Source organism: Sapajus apella, unplaced genomic scaffold, assembly GCF_009761245.1.
Source record: "Sapajus apella isolate SASKATOON/1434 unplaced genomic scaffold, GSC_monkey_1.0 scaffold2049, whole genome shotgun sequence".
NCBI classification, from domain to species: domain Eukaryota; kingdom Metazoa; phylum Chordata; class Mammalia; order Primates; family Cebidae; genus Sapajus; species Sapajus apella.
This window is the reverse complement of record NW_022438975.1, coordinates 1,342-9,963: the sequence shown is the minus strand read 5'-3', so window position 1 is coordinate 9,963 and position 8,622 is coordinate 1,342. Positions and strand designations below refer to the sequence as shown.

Genomic DNA, 8,622 nt, shown 5'->3' with positions numbered 1-8,622 from the left:
AAGTCTAGCTTATGCAGCGAGGGTGGCGCGACCACGTGGAGACAGAGCCTTCCTTTTTTATGATTTGCCTGCGGCGGCCTGCTTCCTCCGAAGACTTCGGGGAGAGTCTGCGAGCTGCCGTCCCGGGCGTGAGGCAGAGAAGGGCTGGATGTTAGAGCGACATGACTATTTATTAAACTCCAAACTTTTGTTTTTTAACCCAAGGAATATCAGTGATTTTTGTCCACTGTGAGGAGAAGAAGAGCGAGCCCAGGGCTCTTGAAATACAGCAGAATCCATATTTATAAATGGGCCACAGTAGTGATATATGCAAACCCCTCTACTCAGTGAGTTTTCTAGCCTATGGATAACGGTCTTGAGAGTTGAGACTGGAGAGCAGCGCTGTCTGCGCTGGGTCCTGCAGCCTACGTCCTTTCAATGCCTAATTTTCTCTGTGACTGCTGGCCTTCCCTGGAGATCAGAGGGCTCCTGTGTGCCATGGGCTGTATTCAGAGCATCGGAGGCAAAGCCAGGGTCTTCTGGGAAAGGATCATGGTGATTGATGTAAAAGCCTCCGTCAACCCTGTCCCCACGAGCATCGATGAGTCCTCCAGCGTGGTGCTCTGCTACCAGACACCCCACTTTCAGGCCTTGGCCCAGGTGATCCTGCCGCCCATTCCCAAGAAGGAGACCTGGATCGTTGGCTGAGTCCAGGCATGCAGCCACATGGAGTTCTACAACCAGTATGGTGAGCAAGGCATGTCCAGCTGGGAGCTCCCAGACCTCCAGGAGGGCAAGAGCCAAGCCAGCAGTGACTCAGATGGGGTGAACTACCCTTGGTACAGCAACACCACGGAGACCTGCACCATCGTGGGCCCCACCAGGAGGGACTCCAAGTTCGTTATCAGCATGAATGATGAATGATCTTTTTAATGTGTTGTTGAATTCGGTTTGCTAGTATTTTGTTGAGGATTTTTGCATCAGTGTTCATCAGGGATATGGGCTTGTGTTTTTTTCTTTCTTTTTTTGATGTGTCTTTATCTGGTATGATATTATGGTAATATCGGCTTCATAAAATGAATTTGAAAGTATTCTCTTTCTTCTGTAATTTAGAGTAGTTTCAGTAGAATTGGTGTTATTTTTTAAATGTTTGATAAGGTTATCATGTTGTTTCTGAGCCTAACAAATAATATAAGCTTGTTTACTTTGTGACAACAAAAATTTGTTTATCTAGGAATGCTTATGCATTCCCATTTTTATGCCTGTTCCTAGAAAAATAACTGTGTATTCATATATCAGGGCCATTGGACTTTTTTTTTTTAAATAGGAAAAACAGGCACATTTATTTTTAATTTGTGGGGCACTATTAATAAACCTAGTACATTTGTAGCACTACAATGATGATGAAGTGGGAAATTTCCCTGACTGTTTTGTGGGTGGGAACTGGAGTGCAGGCACAGGAAGTAGCTAGCTGCTTCAGCACTGGCAGAGGCAAGCTCCACTCACTCAAACCCACTGTGCTTAATTGACCCTTTGCTGGAAGGAGCATACAGGTGAGGAGGTGCAGGAGCCGGGGTGAGCGTTTTGGAGTGTCAGCAGGAACGAAATTTGTACAGGTCCCACAGCAGCATCTTGGGGGTGCCCGTGATCCTTGAAGCCCCAGAAGGAGTGTTACAGTCAGTGCTCTTTTAGCTTTGCCATCCATGGACAGCTTAAGTGTTAACAACTGAGTAGAGGGTCAGTGTGACAGCCTTTTGCACCTGCACCTGAGTGTCCAGGAGGAATGTTGCATGAATGAATTTGAAGGATGGTCAAAACGGGGGGATTTTATTCCAATGAAGGAGGCTCTCAGCAGGAAGGGAAGCTGAAGAGGGGATGGATTGGGGGAAGATAAACTTCCTCTGGAGTCTGGCTGGAGATGGCCTAACTCCTCTCCAAAGCTCTGCCATCAAGCTGTCCCTCTGAAGTCAAGCTGCTTCTCTCCAACTGTAGTCTCTGACATCCAGCTGCGTCTCCTCTTCTCCTCTCTCTGCTGGCTGAGCCTGGGGTTTTAATGGGCACAGGATGGGGAGTGCAGCAGGTCCTGGATGGTTTTGGAAAACAGCAATATTTGAGAGGGAAAACAGGGGTGTATGTTCTCATTTTGGGCCATAGTTCCAGGCTTGAAGGTGAGGCCCTTGTCAGGAACCTGCTTTCTTCTGCCCGGAATGTCCTTGTTTCCTGTCCCTATCAATGTGAAAATTGGTTTTGATTTAAAATGATTAAATATTAGTTAACAGAATCAAGTTTTTTATTGCTAGAAATACTTAAAAAATAGATCCTACATTGATCTATTTTTAGGCTTTGTGGTGACAGAACCTGGCACTTAAGTGACATTCAATAAATATTTGTTGACTCATGATTCAAAAGTATCAATTTTGAGGCTAAAATGAAAACTGTACTTAGAGTATAACAAGTTTATATAACTTATCTTAACCACTGTAATGATTTTAGCCAAAGTTTTCATTTTTCTTCCCTCATTTAGATTTCCTGACCTCTGAAAAGTGGAAGACAATTTTATGTTAAAAAAATTATCTCCAGGCCAGTTGTGATGGTTCATGCCTGTTATCCCAGCACTTTTAGAGGCCAAGCCAGGAGGACCACTTGAGGCCCAGAGTTTGAGACCAGCCTGGGCAACATAGCAAGACCCTGTCTCTACAAAAAATAAATAGAATAATAGCTGAGTATGGTGGCACAGGCTTATAGTCCCAGTTACACAGGAGCTGCCCAGTTACACAGGAGGCTGAGGTAGGAGGATCACTGCTGCCATAGTAACTCAGTTTCTTCATTACTGGCTACTTCCTTATTAAACAGTTCTGGTTGATAGAAAGTTTTTTCCATTGAATTGTTCCTTCAGTAACATCAGTCCAAATTCTATTTCTGTCCTTTTTGGCCACACAGATAAAAAAAGAAACAAAGTTTGAGTAAACTGAGCTTTACCAGATCTACATCAAGAAGGGAGACACATTCTTAAGACCCCATGAAAATCTGAGCAGGATATGCCCACTGGCATCCCAGTTTGAGAAAAGGTAACTCCTGGAATGAATCCTAAAATAGAATCAGAACCATCTACTATTTTAGTTGGCAGAGACCCTTCAAAGATATTTAGGCAACTTCTGTAATTCTTTAAATAGGAAAATGAGTTTGCAACCTAATCCACTGAAATATTTTCTGGGAGACATGATTCTGATATTAATAAGGACATCAGTGGGAAAATGCCATTCACTTTTCAGAAGTTTAATTAAGTCAACCTTGCTGCAACAGAATTTTTTAGCCCTGAGACTGATATTTGATGTGGTTTGGCACCTAAAGTAACATTAAACATAAGGCTCTGGGCTTTATGATGAAGAATTTGTGTACATAGTATCCCCAGGTGAGGTGAAGTTAAGAAGAACTAGCATGAACAACTAAAAAATTGCAGTACAGGCTACAATTTATGTAGTACATAGCTTTTTCAAGCTATGGGCTGTTATTGTTATTATACTATATTCATAGTTTACAATGTGTGTTCACAAACCTGCTCTTTTAAAGCCCGTCAGCCTCCAAAGTACTAGGATTACAGGTGTGAGCCACTGTGCCTGGCCTGCATCATTATTTTTAGTGAAGTTTTCTGTAATTACTTCAGAGACAACCTATCGCCATCCACTTTCAGAATTCTGTTCTATTTCATGCTTGCATACTGTACTTAAGGACACAGAAGTTACTATTTCCACTCATTTTCTAGAAGTCATTTTTATGGAACACAGAATGTTCAGATGGTGGTAATAATTCCCACATTGTGTGTTCTATTGCCAGGCATGAAAAGGATATTTAACATGTTATCTCATCTCCACCCCAAAACTTGTGCCTATCCATATAGGTCATATCCATATTAGAAATTGCAGTATTTTCTACTCTGTCACTCAAGCCAGAAACTTAGCTAAGAGTCACATTTGCTTCCACCATTTTCCTCCCTCTTTCCATCCATATCCAAGATCTTTGATCCTACCCTCAGTGTGTTTCTTGAATGACACAGCAGAATAGGTTTTTAGAATGCAAATCTGGACAGGTCCCCCTCCACCTGAAGCATTTCAGTGGCTTATATTTCACTTAGAAGAGAGCCCAGACTCGTGCCAGGGCCAGCAATGTTCTCCTCTCCATCTCATCACAGGCCTTTCTTCTTGCCTCACCTCTTGTGCTCTAGAAATGTCTTTATTTCCAGAACATAGCAAGCTCTTCCTGTACTGGCATGTCTCATTCCTCTCTGGAATATTCTTCTCTTCAGCTATTTATTTATTCATTTATTTACTTATTGACAGACGGAGTCTTACTCTGTCACCAAGCTGGTGTACAGTAGCACAATCTTGGCTCACTGCAAGCTCCATCTCCCAGGATCAAACAATTTTCCTGCCTCAGCCTCTTAAGTAGCTGGGACTATAGGCATGCACCACCATGCCTGGCTAATTTTTATATTTTTAGTAGAGACCAGGTTTTACCATGTTGGCCAGGCTGGTCTCAAACTCCCAACCTCAAATGATCTGCCTGCCTCAAACTCCCAAAGTGCTGGGATTACAGGCATGAGTCACCGTGCCTGACCCCCTTTGCTCTTTGATTTTTCTCCTTCTTGATTCTCTGATCTCAGTAAGTCTCACTTCCTGAGATTTTCCCTGGCCTCTTAAACTGAAAGGCAACTCTCTCACTGCCTGCCTTCTTCATGGTACTTACCACACTTTCCAGTGTTTAATCTGTTTGTTGCCTTTTTTATTATCTGACTCCTACCCCGGTCAGTAAGATCCTGGAGTACCAAGACTATGCTTTTTCTTGTGTGTTGTACTTCTGGCACCTAGTAAACTGTCTGGCACTTTCTAGAAACCAAGTAAAATACTTGGTGAATGACTGACTAATCCTTCAAAGAGCCTTCTGACATACATTACCATTTCACAGATCAGGAAACAGGCTCGGCCAGGTGAGGTCACTTACATAAGGCCCCCAGCTAGTGCCACGGATGACCTGAAATCCAGCTGGGCCAAGGCACAGTCTGACTCTAATGTCCTTTCCACTTCACTCCCCTAGCCTTGTCCCCTTCCATTTAAAATGAGTATGTCCAGCCTGGGCAACATAGGGAGATCCTGTCTCTACCAAAAAAAATTTCTTTAATTAGCCAGGCATGGTGGTATGCACTTGTAATCCCAGTTACTGGGGAAGCTGAGGCAAGAGAATCATTTGAACCTGAGTGGCAGAGGTTGCCGTGAGCCAAGATCATGCCACTGCACTGCAGCCTGGGTGGCAGAGGGACTCTGCCTCAAAACAAAACAAAATTAAAATTAAATGAATACTGATGTCAGATTAATCTTGGGTTTAACAGTTTTAAGTCACTCATTCTCTCCAAAATGTTTAATTGTCCAATGCCTAACAATACATCTAAATGTCTAAGCTGGCCAGGCATGGTGGCCCACACATATCGGCCTAGCATTTGGGAGGCCAAGGCAGGTGGATCAGCTGAGATCAGGAATTTGAGACCAGCCTGGCCAACATGGTGAAACTTCATCTCTAATAAAAACACTAAAAACACTAAAATTAAGCTGGATGTGGTGGTGCATGCCTATAATATCAGCTACTTGGGATGCTGAGGCAAGAGAACTGCTTGAAGCTGGGAGGAGGAGGTTGCAGTGAGCCAAGGTAGTGCCACTGCACTCCAGCCTTGGTGACAGAGTGAGACTCCATTTCAAAAAATGGTTAAAAAATAAATAATAAATGCCTAAGCCTTTCTCCCGCCACAGTGTGGCCTTACTGCTCCCTCATATACAGTGCCTTCCCCTGCCTCCTTTCATTCTCTTCACTTTCTTCTCCTTCCAGATGTTCATACACCCAGTCTCCCTACCTGGAAAATCACAGCCTCATTAACAGCTCAGCTATCGTAAGTTCTGTTTCCTCATGAAGTTGAACTCAAATGCTGCAACCTCCAAATGGCAATTTAAATCAGCTTCAGCATAACTGTTTTTATCCTCGTTTCCTGTGTCAGTATTATGTCACCAACCTTGGGGGCATGAGGTCATATACCCCTCTAGAGCACACCATAATGATGAAACATCTTTAGCTATAACCCACCTAGATCCTAATACTTGCCCCCAAGGGAATGTGTGATTTTTACTCCCCATTATAGAAAAAAACTCACCCTGCCAAACCCAAAGAACAGACTCAGAGACCCAGAGAACAGTGAAAGTGAGACTTTTAATGATGGTCTGGCAATGTCTGGTGTCTGGCAGCAGGCACACCCAGCACAGTTTCAACAAGCAGTTTATCCCCCAGTGTGCAGGTCCCTTTCCCGGTTCCTCATAGGCTGAGTATGTTGGGGTCACAATCTTCCCTGATGTCACCTATTGGTTTTGGGGGCTTTAGGTGTTTTCTTTAGGGTTGTCCTGCTGCATCTTGTTGCAGCCCACATTGCAATCCTAGTCAGCTCAGGGGCTCTTCGAGTATTTGACCTATGACTTAAGTAGCTGGGCAGGCTAATGAGAACAGACCAAATGAGATATTTTGCAGGATAGTAAACTTTCATCTTAGACTAAACTTCTTTGGTTCAGGTGAGGGCAACTAAGGGGGTGGGGTGAGAAGCAGGCATTGGCTACCCAAGCAGACCTCTGACTTGGATATCCAGACTCCTGCCAGGGCCTAGTATAGCCTGTTTCTTCTGTAGTTTGCTGACCTAAGCTGATCTAAGGCACTTTGTCTTGGAAATGGAGCACTGTATACATTATTTCTTACACCCAGCTAATTTTGAATTTTTTTTGCAAAGATGGGGGTCCAACTCTGTTGCCAATGCTGGTCTTGAACTGTTGACCTCAAGTGATCCTCCTGTCTCAGCCTCCCAAAATGCTTGGATTACAGGCGTGAGTCACCTGTTAGGCCATCTTTGTTTTTAAAAAAGAGAGTTTAAAGGACTCCAACTAGGAGCTATTGCAGTAACCTGGGCCAGACATGATTATAGCTGGGTGAAAACAATGATGAAGATAAAAAGTAGGAAGACAGAAGAAAGGTTGGAAGTCGTACAACCAACAGGACTTGCAAGTAAGCAGATCTGGTGCCAAAGGTCAGGGAAAACCAAAGACTCCCAGGTCTCCAGGTGGTGAGGCCAGATATGGTACATGGTAGTGCTGGCAGATGGAGGGGGTGTGCATTCCACCACACAGTCAGCCCACACACTCTGGCTGCAACGGGCCAGGGACCACGTGTCTACAGCTTGCTGCCTGAATTTGGACAACTCACTCAGTCTCACTGCCTGTCTTCACAATTTCAAAATGAAGCCTAAACAAACCCTTCTCTGGCTTGTGTTTTTTTTTTCTTTTTTCTAGAGGCAGAGTTTCTCTATTGCCCAGGCTGGAGTGGAGTGTAGTGGTGTGATCTTGGCTCACTACAACCTCTGACCCCGGGATCTAGTGATTCTTTTGCCTCAGCTTTCCAAGTAGCTGGGATTACAAGCTCCTGCCACCATGTCTGGCTAATTTTTTTTAGTAAAGATGGGGTTTGATCATGTTGGCCAGGCTGGTCTCGAACTCCTTACCTCAGGTGATCCACCGGCCTCAGTCTTCCAAAGTGTTAGGATTACAGCTGCGAGCCACTGCGCCTGACCTCCAGCTTGTTTTAAGAACCCAGTAACATCACTTTGTTTAACAATTGTCTTAGATATTCAGAAGCCGTGGGTGTGAACCTTTAATGAATTTTGTGCATAAATAAATTAGATCAAAGTAAGTGAATTCCATGAAGATGAGAACGATGTCTTCTGGATATGCTACCTGGTAACTCCTCCTTCAGTGCACTGTGCCCCTTGACAAGCATCATAGGGAGCAGGGACAGAGGAGGTGGGTGGGAGCACAGGGACACAGGCATGGTGACATTCATCCCTGCCTTGCCCCATCCCGTCCACCCCTTTCTATAATACAATCATTTAATAATGGTTTCCCATGTGTAAAATATTTGCTTGGTTCAATCACAGATAGACACTTGATGTTCAAATTTACTGAGGAAGAAGCTATTCACATGCCAAGTAGGGACTTTAAAAACATCCCTTAATTAGCTGTATCACTGAAGTAAAACCAATTTAAGGGATTTAGTGTGTATCCAGGCAATCCTGCCTGGCTTCTTGGCTTTCTGTGCTCCCCATTTCTTCCTCCTTTCAAAGCGTGGATTCTATTTTCAAACCTGGCAAAAGAGGTCCTCAACGTCGGAGGTGAAGGCAGGAGGATCGAAAATCAGGAGTTCAAGACCAGCCTTGTCAATAGTGAGTTCTTGTCTCTAGGGAAAAAAAAAAATTGATTGGCTGGTTCTGGTGGTGCTTGCCTGTGGTCCCAGCTCCTCAGGATGCTGAAGCAGAAGGATCACTTAAGCCCAGGAATTTGAAGCTGCAGTGAGCTGTAATCATGCCACTGCCCTCCAGCCTGTGTGGCAGAGCAAGACCTTGTCTAAAAACAATAAAAAGGCAGGCTCAGTGGCTCACACCTGTAATCTCAGCACTTTGGGAGGCTGAGACAGGAGGATCTCTTGAGGCCAGGAGTTTGACACCAGCCTGGGAAACATAGTGAGACCCTGTCTCTATATATTAAAAAAAAAAAAAAAAAAAAAAAAAAA

At 44.1% G+C, this 8,622-nt stretch overlaps 1 pseudogene; it reads left to right on the top strand.

Annotated features, from left to right (window-relative positions):
* The first annotated feature begins 325 nt into the window (after nucleotides 1–325).
* Nucleotides 326–903, top strand: LOC116547093 (annotated as a pseudogene).
* Nucleotides 904–8,622: the final 7,719 nt, after the last annotated feature.